The sequence below is a fragment of the Aquarana catesbeiana genome, linkage group LG03, assembly GCF_042186555.1.
Source record: "Aquarana catesbeiana isolate 2022-GZ linkage group LG03, ASM4218655v1, whole genome shotgun sequence".
Lineage (NCBI taxonomy): Eukaryota > Metazoa > Chordata > Amphibia > Anura > Ranidae > Aquarana > Aquarana catesbeiana.
Window position 1 is genome coordinate 642699077 of NC_133326.1, and position 11079 is coordinate 642710155.

The window sequence follows — 11079 nt, forward strand, 5'->3', positions numbered from 1 at the left end:
ACTTGCCGCCTGCCATATAGCAGAATGATGGCGGCAAAGTGGTTTCAATATCCCGACTGGGCATCATATGACGTCCGCAGGATATTGAGCCGCTGCGTGCCCCCGGGGGCGCACATCGCGGCGATCGTTGTTGCCGGGTGTCAGTCTGACACCCCGCAACACCGATCTAGGTAAAGAGTCTCTGACAGAGACTCTTTACCACGTGATCAGCTGTGTCAAATCACGGCTGATCACGATGTAACTAGGAAAAGCCGGTGATCGGCTTTTCTTCACTCGCGTCTGACAGACGCGAGTAGAGGAGAGCCGATCGGCTGCTCTCCTGACAGGGGGGGTCTGTGCTGATTGTTTATCAGCACAGCCCCCCCTCGGATCCTACCCAGGACCACCAGGGAAGCCGCCCAGGACCACCAGGGAAATCAGCTACACTGGACCAACAGGTATGCCCCCTAGACCCCCAGGGAAATACTCATCAGTGCAAAGGCAGCTGCCAATCAGTGCCCACTCCAATGCCCACCACTGCCAGTGCCACCAGGGATGCCTAGCAGTGGCGTATCAGTGCCCATCAGTGCTGCCTATCAGTGCCCATCAGCGCCACCTATCAGTGCCCATCAGTGCAACCCATAAGAACCCATATTTGCAGCCTTTCAGTGCCCATCAGTGCTGCCTATCAATGCCCATCAGTGCCACCTACCAGTGCCAATCAGTGCCGCATATCAGTGCCCATCGTCAGTGCCCGTGAGTGCCTGCTCATTGGTGCCACCTCATCGGTACCGCCTTATCAGTGCCCATCAGTGAAAGAGAAAACTTACTTATTTACAAAATTTTTAAACAGTAACAAAAGCAAAACTTTTATTTTTTTTCAAAATTTTCGCTCTTTTTTTATTTGTTTCGCAAAAAATAAAAACCGCAGAAGTGATCAAATACCACCAAAAGAAAGCTCTATTTGTGGAAACAAAATTATAAAAATTTAGTTTGGGTACAGTGTTGGATGACTGCGCAATTGTCATTCAAACTGCGACAGCACTGAAAGCTGAAAATTGGTCTGGGCAGGAAGGTGTATAAGTGCCCTGTATTGAAGTGGTTAAAAAAAAATTTTTTTTTTTGTATAACGTGAAAGATTTTAAGTCGCGAGAATCGTGATCTTTTTATTCTAAGCAAAAAAAAAAAAATCATGATTCTCATTTTGGCCAGAATCGTGCAGTCATAGGACTGTCGATCGGACTTTGCCCTGTGAATTCGGCCCGACATTGATCCGATTTCCATCTGAGTGGAAGTCCATGCAAAAACTAAAATCCCTGCATCTCTAGCCACCAACATTCTAACACTAACCTATCTAGCCCTGAAAATTAAAAAAAAAAAAAAAAAAAAATCACTATAAATACCCTTTCTACAGGCAATCCGACCCGATCTCCAGCGGAGGAAGCTCTGATCCCATGCTGAGCTGTCAGCCGCGGCTTCGCTCTTTGGGCAGGTGCAGTGGACACGTCCGTCAACGGAAGCCCCATAGTAACTCTATGGGTAACGTCACTTCCCATGCAAAGCTTCCGCCACTGGAGATCGGGTCGGATCGCCTGTAGAAAAGCTATGTATACTGATTTTTTTCCTTTCAGGGCTAGAGAGGTTAGTGTAAAGCTGGATGCTCACTATACAAATTTCTGTAGATTTTTTTTCCTTCAAATTTACCAAAACCATATAATATGAGGCCAAACCTTATGAGTTTCAGTTTGTAAGCAATCAGGGAGGACCTTGCACTGACAGCAATGTCCACTACTGTCTCAGCCGTCCGAGATTCTCCTTCCTGATTGGCTGAGACACAGCAGCAGTCCCATTGGCTTCCATTGCTGTTAAAGTCAGCTAGCCAATCAGGGGAAAGAGGGGGCGGGGCCGGGTTGGGGCTCCATGTCTAATTGGACACAGGGAGCTGTGGCTCGACTGCCCCCATAGCAAGCTGCTTGCTGTGGGGGGCACTGAATGGGAGGGAGGGGCCAGGAGCACAGAAGAGGGTACCCGAGAAGAGGAGGATCCAGGCTGCTCTGTGCTAATCCACTGCAACAGAGCAGGTAAGTATAACATGTTTGTTATTTTTATAGGGAAAAAAAAACAAGACTTTACAATCACTTTAATGCCACGTACACACGATCGGACATTCCGACAACAAAAACCATGTTTTTTTTCTGACGGATGTTGGCTCAAACTTGTCTTGCATACACACGGTCACACAAATCTTTTCGGAAATTCCGAACGTCAAGAATGCGGTGACGTACAACACGTACGACGAGCCGAGAAAAATTAAGTTCAATAGCCAGCGTGGCTCTTCTGCTTGATTCCGAGCATGCGTGGAACTTTGTGCGTCAGAATTGTGTACACGCGATCGGAATTTATGACAACAGATTTTGTTGTCGGAAAATTTGAGATCCAGATCTCAAACTTTGTTTGTCGGAAATTCCGACAGAAAACGTCCGATGGAGCCTACACACGGTCTGAATTCCCGACAACAAGCTCCCATCGAACATTTCCCGTCGGAAAATCCGACCGTGTGTACGGGGCATAAGGCTGCAAAGGCAGCTGATGTCGATGTACACATGCTGCAGCCATTTCGCTTTGCAGCTGCGGCAACAAATAAAACCCTTCTGCATTCCTGAAGAAAGAAAGAATATGTTTCTGAAATGCGTCAGTGGGATCCTGTCTAGGTTTGGTCTCAATACAGGTATTGTGACAATTATCAGGACACTATAGAACATTGGATACAGGTTTTATGATATGTATGTTGTAGCTGCAATAATTTATACTGCAGCCGCGATTTGTTTGTTTTTTATCTTTGTTTCAATAAAAATGTATATTGTGATTTTATATTTTTCCGTCAGTATTATATTTAGATGTATTTCTATGATTTACTTATATACTTGGCCCAAAAAGTCCCATTAGGGTGTTCTTTTGCTCTTCAGTTTATTGTGGGATGTTGGCCTACTTTTGCTCCTGACTAGGAACGGGCTCGGGCTTGCTCTATCTGTGTTGATGGGGGGAATCGTGCAAATTACTTGTACTGTACTGTAGTTGGTTGTGTATGGCCGGCCTTATCACTGGAAGTGAAAGAAGATCCCAATTGTTGGGTTGTCACTAGAAGAAGAATAGAGAGAACACCTTCCTATGGGAAGGAAGGGTCACCAGCATCTCCAAAACTTTAATCCCATAGTATCAAAAAAATAAAAGCGACGTTTCAAAGCCACGCAGGACCCCTTCATCGGGTGTGTGACCACATGCCTGACGAAGGGGTCCTGCGCGGCTCCGAAACCTCGCTTTTATTTTTAGATACCATGGGATTAAAGTTTTGGAGATCCTGGTGTGCTGGTGACACTTCCTTCTCGTGATTCCAGCCGTTGGTCATTTCAGCACCCAATCTAAGATACAGCCAGTTTGTGCAGGAACGTGTGCGTTGGGAGGATTGCATCGCATCTTCCTATGGGGGACACTAGTTCTGGTGACACCCTGGGATCACTTCCCATTTTAATTTAGAGGCAGGAAGTGAAGGGAAACCTTCCTAATTGTACGGTAAAACGAATTACCTTAATTTCTACTTTTAAGATATAACAGGAGCAGCGGGGGGGGGGGGGGGGGGGGGGGATATGTAAAATACCCAAAGAGAGCGAAGGTCTGCTTTAAAGTTTTAGAAATTGTTTGCATCCCAATCACAACCTATAACTGGAACGTACTCTTCTCTAGACGAGGAGCGGCACACTTTCTGGGCTCTCCTAGGAAGCCTTTCCCTGGGGGGGTCCAGCACACTAGTTTACACTGAGGCTGTAAGGAAGGGGTGCACCCCACATGTGACCTTCCAGTGTATGGGATCCCCACAAGATTCCCAGCACACTCTACAATGCTAACTACCCATGCAAGTCCATTCACTACAGAGAGACTCCAGGGGAAGGTGTCCCCCTAATATCAGCCCTCCCCCACAAGGGACACCAAATACAGGGCATGCCTGGCTACAGAACTACACATGTGCTGAAGTCCTACACTGCACAACACAACGTCTGCTGAACACAAAAGGATACAACGTCACCAGTCATCCCCGACACACATACCTCACGCAGCAGCAATTAGTAGCCTGTAGCCTGCTTTCTGGAAGGCTCTGGCACTCTCTAGCCACCCCCTGCCCTTTCCTTGACGTCACTTCCGCCAGCTTCAGGCAGTCAGCCTGCCCTCTCTCTGACGTCAGCCCCCCCCTCCCAGCTTCCAGCCTACCAGCCTGTGTCTGCGCCTTGCTCTGTCGTCACTTCCCCGGCTCTGCGTTCCAACAGGGCCCCGCCTTCTTCGCATACAGTGCAATAAGAGAAGTGGCCAGTGGCCGTGCTAGTGTCAGTGGTGTGGGGCGTGGCTTGTGAGTCGGTGATGATCTAGTGGGGGGGTGATCTCTGGAGGCGTGGTCTCCAAGAACTTACTAGACCGAAGATGTGCACGGCAGCCAATCAGCTTCTAGCTTTCCTTTTCAACGTTTAGTTTAAATGGACAAGCTGAAGCTAGAAGCTGACTGGCTACTATACACAGCTGCTCTAGATTCTGTCTTGGTAAATCCCCCTTATTATCCCCAGGAAAGGTTGCCGCGCATTCTATCTATCTATATTCACTATCAGTGTGTTCTGTATCCATGTATTCACTATCAGTGTGTTCTGTATCCATGTATTCACTATCAGAGTGTTCTCTATCCATGTATTCACTATCAGTGTGTTCTGTATCCATGTATTCACTATCAGTGTGTTCTGTATCCATGTATTCACTATCAGTGTGTTCTGTATCCATGTATTCACTATCAGAGTGTTCTGTATCCATGTATTCACTATCAGTGTGTTCTCTATCCATGTATTCACTATCAGAGTGTTCTGTATCCATGTATTCACTATCAGTGTGTTCTCTATCCATGTATTCACTATCAGTGTGTCCTGTATCCATGTATTCAATATCGGTGTGTTCTGTATCCGTGTATTCACTATCAGTGCGTTCTGTATCCATGTATTCACTATCAGTGCGTTCTTTATCCGTGTATTCACTATCAGTGTGTTCTTTATCCGTGTATTCACTATCAGTGTGTTCTTTATCCGTGTATTCACTATCAGTGTGTTCTGTATCCGTGTATATCCATGTATTCAATATCAGTGTGTTCTGTATCCATGTATTCAATATCAGTGCGTTCTGTATCCGTGTATTCACTATCAGTGCGTTCTTTATCCGTGTATTCACTATCAGTGCGTTCTTTATCCGTGTATTCACTATCAGTGTGTTCTTTATCCGTGTATTCACTATCAGTGTGTTCTGTATCCGTGTATATCCATGTATTCAATATCAGTGTGTTCTGTATCCATGTATTCACTATCAGTGTGTTCTTTATCCATGTATTCACTATCAGTGTGTCCTGTATCCATGTATTCACTATCAGTGTGTTCTTTATCCATGTATTCACTATCAGTGTGTTCTGTATCCATGTATTCACTATCAGTGCGTTCTGTATCCATGTATTCACTATCAGTGCGTTCTGTATCCATGTATTCACTATCAGAGTGTTCTGTATCCATGTATTCACTATCAGTGTGTGTTCTGTATCCATGTATTCACTATCAGTGCGTTCTGTATCCATGTATTCACTATCAGTGAGATGCAGAGACGAGTTTGAGCTCTATTTCCATCCAATCTCTAGATTTATGATGGGGGTGTTATGACAGAGAGGATTATAACCCCTGGCATGTTCAGTTTTGCCATCTGTGTCCCATTGGGGGGGATTTCCCTTCACTTCCTGTCACATAGCCAAACAGGAAGTGAGAGATAATCCCTGCAAAGGGAAGGAATCCCAGGTTGTCACCAGAACTAGTGCCCCCATTGAAAGATTTCCTCTCTATTCCTGTTCTGGTGACAACCCACAATTTGGGATTTTCATTTTAAGGATAATGCTCATCATGATAAATAGAGAGGGTGAAATGGGGACAGCAATAAAAAGTGACAAGTGTTCTAATCTCTATCCAGAGATGCCTTTAGTTATACTTTAGAGCAGAGTCTCTTTGGTGGAGTCCCTTACCTAGTAATCGTTGGTCGGCTTCAGCTGATCATGAGTCCGCCAGGACCTTTAGCTAGATGGGCCTGAATGTGCCTTGTCTTCATTAGGAGTCTTTCACCCTCGGGGGGTCAGGGAGGGGTCCTTCCTCTTTGGAAGTACCCTTATGACCATTTAACACGTCATAAGGGCACTTTTTGTGTGTTTACATGCACTTTTGCATGTTCACATGCACTTTTGTGTGTGTGTGTTCACATGCATTTATGTGTGTGTGTTCACATGCACGTTTGTGTGTGTGTGTGTGTGTTCACATGCACTTTTGCGTGTTCACATGCACTTTTATGTGTGTGTGTTCACATGCACTTTCTGTGTGTGTTGATATGCACCTTTGTGTGTGTGTTCACATGCACTTTTGCTTGTGTGTGTATTGTTCACATGCACTTTCTGTGTGTGCGTGTGTGTGTTCACATGCATTTTGTGTGTGTGTGTGTTCACATGCATTTTGTGTGTGTGTGTGTTCACATGCATTTTTGTGTGTGTGCTCACATGTACTATTTTGCTGCACTTTGTTCTTTTATTTTCTGCAAACTGCTCTGAAGCCTAAATTGGCTTTAAAGCAAAACTAATCTGCATCTGAGCACCACAAACGTAAAATGCCTGTAAGCAGGTGCTTACAGGTTAGTTCTCCAGGCTGCCCAGTAGGGAAGGGGTTAAGTCAATCTTGGTATTTTCCCGGGCAATTCTGAGCTCTGCCCTCCACCCTGTGTTGACAGTTAAATAGGGGGAAGGCTCTGCTCAGGGTGTCCGTGGCCTGCATGGGATGGAATTAGGAGGCCAAGCCTGAAGATGTAACCACCAGCAACATCTGGAGTGCACTTTAGGAAATGTGTCTGAGCCGGGATTCCACCACATATGGACTTTCGCATTTGGGGAGTTATGCACCTTGTAGCCTGGGTCTAGCTAGCCAGCAATGAACTGTCATTGCACTGTTGGATTGTATACCTGAGTTGTCCAGTAAAGTCTGTTCAACTGATTCAAGCCTGGTCAGAAGTTATTCAAACAAGTGCATTGAGGCACATGGTGTATCTAGAAGAACAGGACCTGTAAAGCACATACGGGATGAATAGGAAGGAGCAGAAGGCCACCACAAAGGGTTAACTCAGCCAAGGAGTTGGCAGGAAGAGTGTAGTTGCTATGGGTAACCATAAACTGGTGGGAATGTAATAGTAGCCAGACAGCAGAAAGTGGTACCAGGCATTGGTGACAGGCAGTGGCTTTGGGAGGGGGGCTAAAGGAGGCTGGAGCCCCGAGCGGGCCCCCAAAAAGCCCTGGGTCTCCGACAGTCACAAATCTATTATAAGCCCCAAGCCCGAGTGGGGACCGATCTGACTCCGAGCGTGGCCGAGTGACATAGCAGGTCCCGCTTTCTGGAGCCTGCAACGCCTATGATGGATGTCCCACTGGTCCAATGCCGGGAACCACGGGACGTGTGACGTCCACCATAGTCGCTGCAGGCTCCAAAAGGCAGGAATTACAATGCGGCCGCATCACTATGAAAAGGTCCCCACTCCTGTCTCTGGCTGCCTGCTGTCTACTGGGATGGGCGCACTGGCGCCGCACACTACAGCTGAGCTGCAGGAGGAGCCGGAGGTCACAGTCACCCGAAATCTGACGTCACGTGTAATGGTCAGTGTGGGTCAGGTAGGTCAGTGTGGGTCTGGGTCAGTGTAATGGTCAGTGTGCGTCAGGTAGGTCAGTGTGCATCAGGTAAGTCAGTGTATATCTGGTAGGTCAGTGAAATGGTCAGTGTGCATCAGGTAGGTCAGTGTAATGGTCAGTGTGTGTCAGGTAGGTCAGTGTAATGGTCAGTGTAATGATCAGTGTGGGTCAGGTAGGTCAGCGTGTGCCAGGTAGGTCAGTTTAATGGTCAGTGTGGGTCAGGTAGGTCAGTGTAATGGTCAGATAGGTCAGTCTGAGTCAGGTAGGTCAGTGTGGGTTAGTGTGTGTCAGGTAGGTTAGTGTGTGGGTCAGTGTAATGGTCAGGTAGGTCAGTGTGTTTCAGGTAGGTCAGTGTAATGGTCAGGTAGGTCAGTGTAATGGTCGTGTGTGTCAAGTAGGTCAGTGTAATGGTCAGTGTGTGTCAGGTAGGTCAGTGTAATGGTCAGGTAGGTCAGTGTAATGGTCGTGTGGGTCAGTGTGTGTCAAGTAGGTCAGTGTAATGATCAGTGTGTGTCAGGTAGGTCAGTGTAATGGTCAGTGTGTGTCAGGTAGGTGTGGGTCAGTTAGGTCAGTTTTTAGTGGTCAGCATTGATGGGCACTGGTAAGCCAGGCAGCAACCAGCAAGTGAGCTCGAGGGTCGTAGCTCGGCGACCAGGGATCACAGAGACCCCACCACTGGTAAAATTGTGGGGCTCCTACGACCTATGGTTCTGGAGATATGGGGCTCCTTGCGCAGCCTGTCAGAAGCTAAATACAGAGTGGCCAGTTTAAATACAAGCTGTCACACTCTGTTTGCAGCAGACTGAGAGGTTGAGCTCACAGTGCCTCTCACTTCTTGTCAGAGGCACTGAGCTCAATGGGCAGCTTGGAGTCTTGGACCAATGGTAAAGTACCATTGGCCCCAGCTGTCTAATAAAAATGCTGCAGTGGAGGCACGCCTCTCACTGCAGTGTCATAGAACGGGGCATGTGTCTAAAAGACAAATACTCCCTTTCAGCCCAGCCCTCTTAACTACAAGGCAATACATGAGTTTTTATGTGTATAAAATTTACCCACAATCCCATGTTTTTCTCATATAGTTAAGAGGGAGAATGAAAATCTGCTGCTGCTGAAAAGGTACAAAAGGCTAAATCATATATTATTATGCTATATGTTATAATATAATAATTTATTATTTATCTATTTACTGTGAAATTACTGGTTGGAAGTTATAACGTCAAACTCCAGTAATTTGTCCAATAAGCCACCTGCTTGAGTACAGTTTTTGAAACTATAGTAAACTACCTTAAAAATAATATATAATAATAATTTGTATATTACTTACTTATGGTAAATAACCCCTTGCCACCCAGGCCAATTCTGACACTTCTCTCCTACATGTAAAAATCATCCTTACTTTGCTAGAAAATTACTCGGAACCCCCAAACATTATATATATTGTTTTAGCAGACACTCTAGGGAATAAAATGGTGGTCATTGCAACTTTTTATGTTACACGTTATTTGCGCAACAATTTTTCAAATGCATTTTTTGTATAATGTGAAAGATGATGTTACGCCAAGGAAATACCTAACATGTCATGCTTTAAAAGTGCGCACACTTGTGGAATGGCGCCAAACTTCAGTAATTAAAAATCTCCATAGGCGACGCTTTAAATTTTTTTACAGGTTACATGTTTAAAGTTACAGAGGAGGTCTAGTACTAGAATTATTGTTCTTGCTGTAACGTTTGCGGCGTATGTAACCTGTGTGTATCTGGCTCTGATACTATCCAGTGCCGCACCAGCCACTGACCTCACCGCATGTCCCTGCATTAATTGTTGTATGTTGGAGTATTTTGAGGGGACAGCAAATTTACACTGTTATACAAGCTGTACACTCACTACTTTACATTGTAGCAAAGTGTAATTTCTTCGGTGTTGTCACATGAAAAGATAGAATAAAATATTTACAAAAATGTGAGGGGTGTACTCACTTTTGTGAGATACGGTATATCCTCCGATGTTATCACCCTCTCAGTGGGATATCCAAGCCGGCCAAGAACAGGAGATGGACCATATAAAAGAGAGCTCCAATAGTGTGATACTGTTTATGTAACTTTTATTTAAAAAAAGCCAAATGGCTACTTACAGCGGATAAAATCAATCACACATAGGATAAAATCGTCTGCCAGCAAACATACTGTAAGTCTATCACCCGCACTTCCGGGGTCACGTGGGGCGCGATGGCATCAGCGCGTAGCTCCGCCTGACATGTTTTGTCACACATGACGTCTTCCTGGGGTGCCACGTTGCCACATCCTAGTATTTTCAAAAAGTTTATAACAAATAAATATAATATACATTCCTATCTATTTACTAATGCTAGCAGCATAAGGATTAAAAAGAGTTCATGTTGATTGAGAGAGTTTAAGTTTCATTTTAAGGCCTCTTGCACATGATGCTCCTGTTTGAGCATCTACTTTTTCAGAAGTAATTTCAGGCATGTTTTTTTTTTGTTTTTTTTTGGTACGTATTTAATGACATTCTTTAACTTATTTTCGCATATATGCGTTTGCGCATTTTCACGTATTTTAGCACAAATTTATTCTTGCATTCTCGTTCTGCACAATATGCAAATGGACATTTGATTTTAATTTAATTTTTAAATGTATTTTCGCATATATGAGTTTGTGCATTTTCACGTATTTTAGCACAAATTTATTCTCACATTCAAGTTCTGCACAATATGCAAATGGACATTTGTGCGACTGACCAAAAATTCAGATTTTTCTTTTTTTTTTTTTTTTTTTTTTACTGAACAATGCAATATGTCTAAACAAGCTCTCGAGAAATTCTATGGTTACAGCATACACTTTCTTTTTATAACATCAGCATTGTAATAACCGTACAAACAATAGTCATATTTGACAATCCAATACATGCTTACTGGAAAAATCTCCTTTCATGTTGTGAGTTCTACTTGTCTGCTACCATCTCTTTCCACAATTTCCTGGATTCCCTGCATGCTTTTCAGCTTTTCCTTTGCTGTCTACTTTCCATTTCTAAGGACTACATATCCCATGGTACCTTGCTCCCTGCAAGCAGTGGTTCCTGTGCTGACTCCGCCTCCTGAAACTCCTCCTCTCAGCAACTCTTCGAAATCTCCAATTACTTTACTTCTGACGACTTTCCAGGAGCAGATTTGGGTTGGCTCTACTGCCCATGCGCGCGTGTGCAACTGACAGAATCACAGTAACCCCAATTGAATAACAGAAACCGTGTCGGTTCTTCCAATTGCCGCAGTGTGCATGCACATTGCACAGGGTACGTCACTAACCTT

General features: G+C 44.8%; 1 protein-coding gene across 1 annotated transcript in view; it reads right to left on the minus strand.

Moving 5' to 3' along the window:
• The window catches only part of CDC37 (cell division cycle 37, HSP90 cochaperone), a 44620-nt gene extending 40379 nt beyond the window's left edge, over positions 1–4241 (minus strand). Inside the window, exon 1 of the mRNA XM_073622563.1 lies at positions 4083–4241. The gene's annotated coding sequence lies outside the window, so the exon portion shown is untranslated. The remainder of the gene's footprint in view (positions 1–4082) is intronic.
• Positions 4242–11079: the final 6838 nt, after the last annotated feature.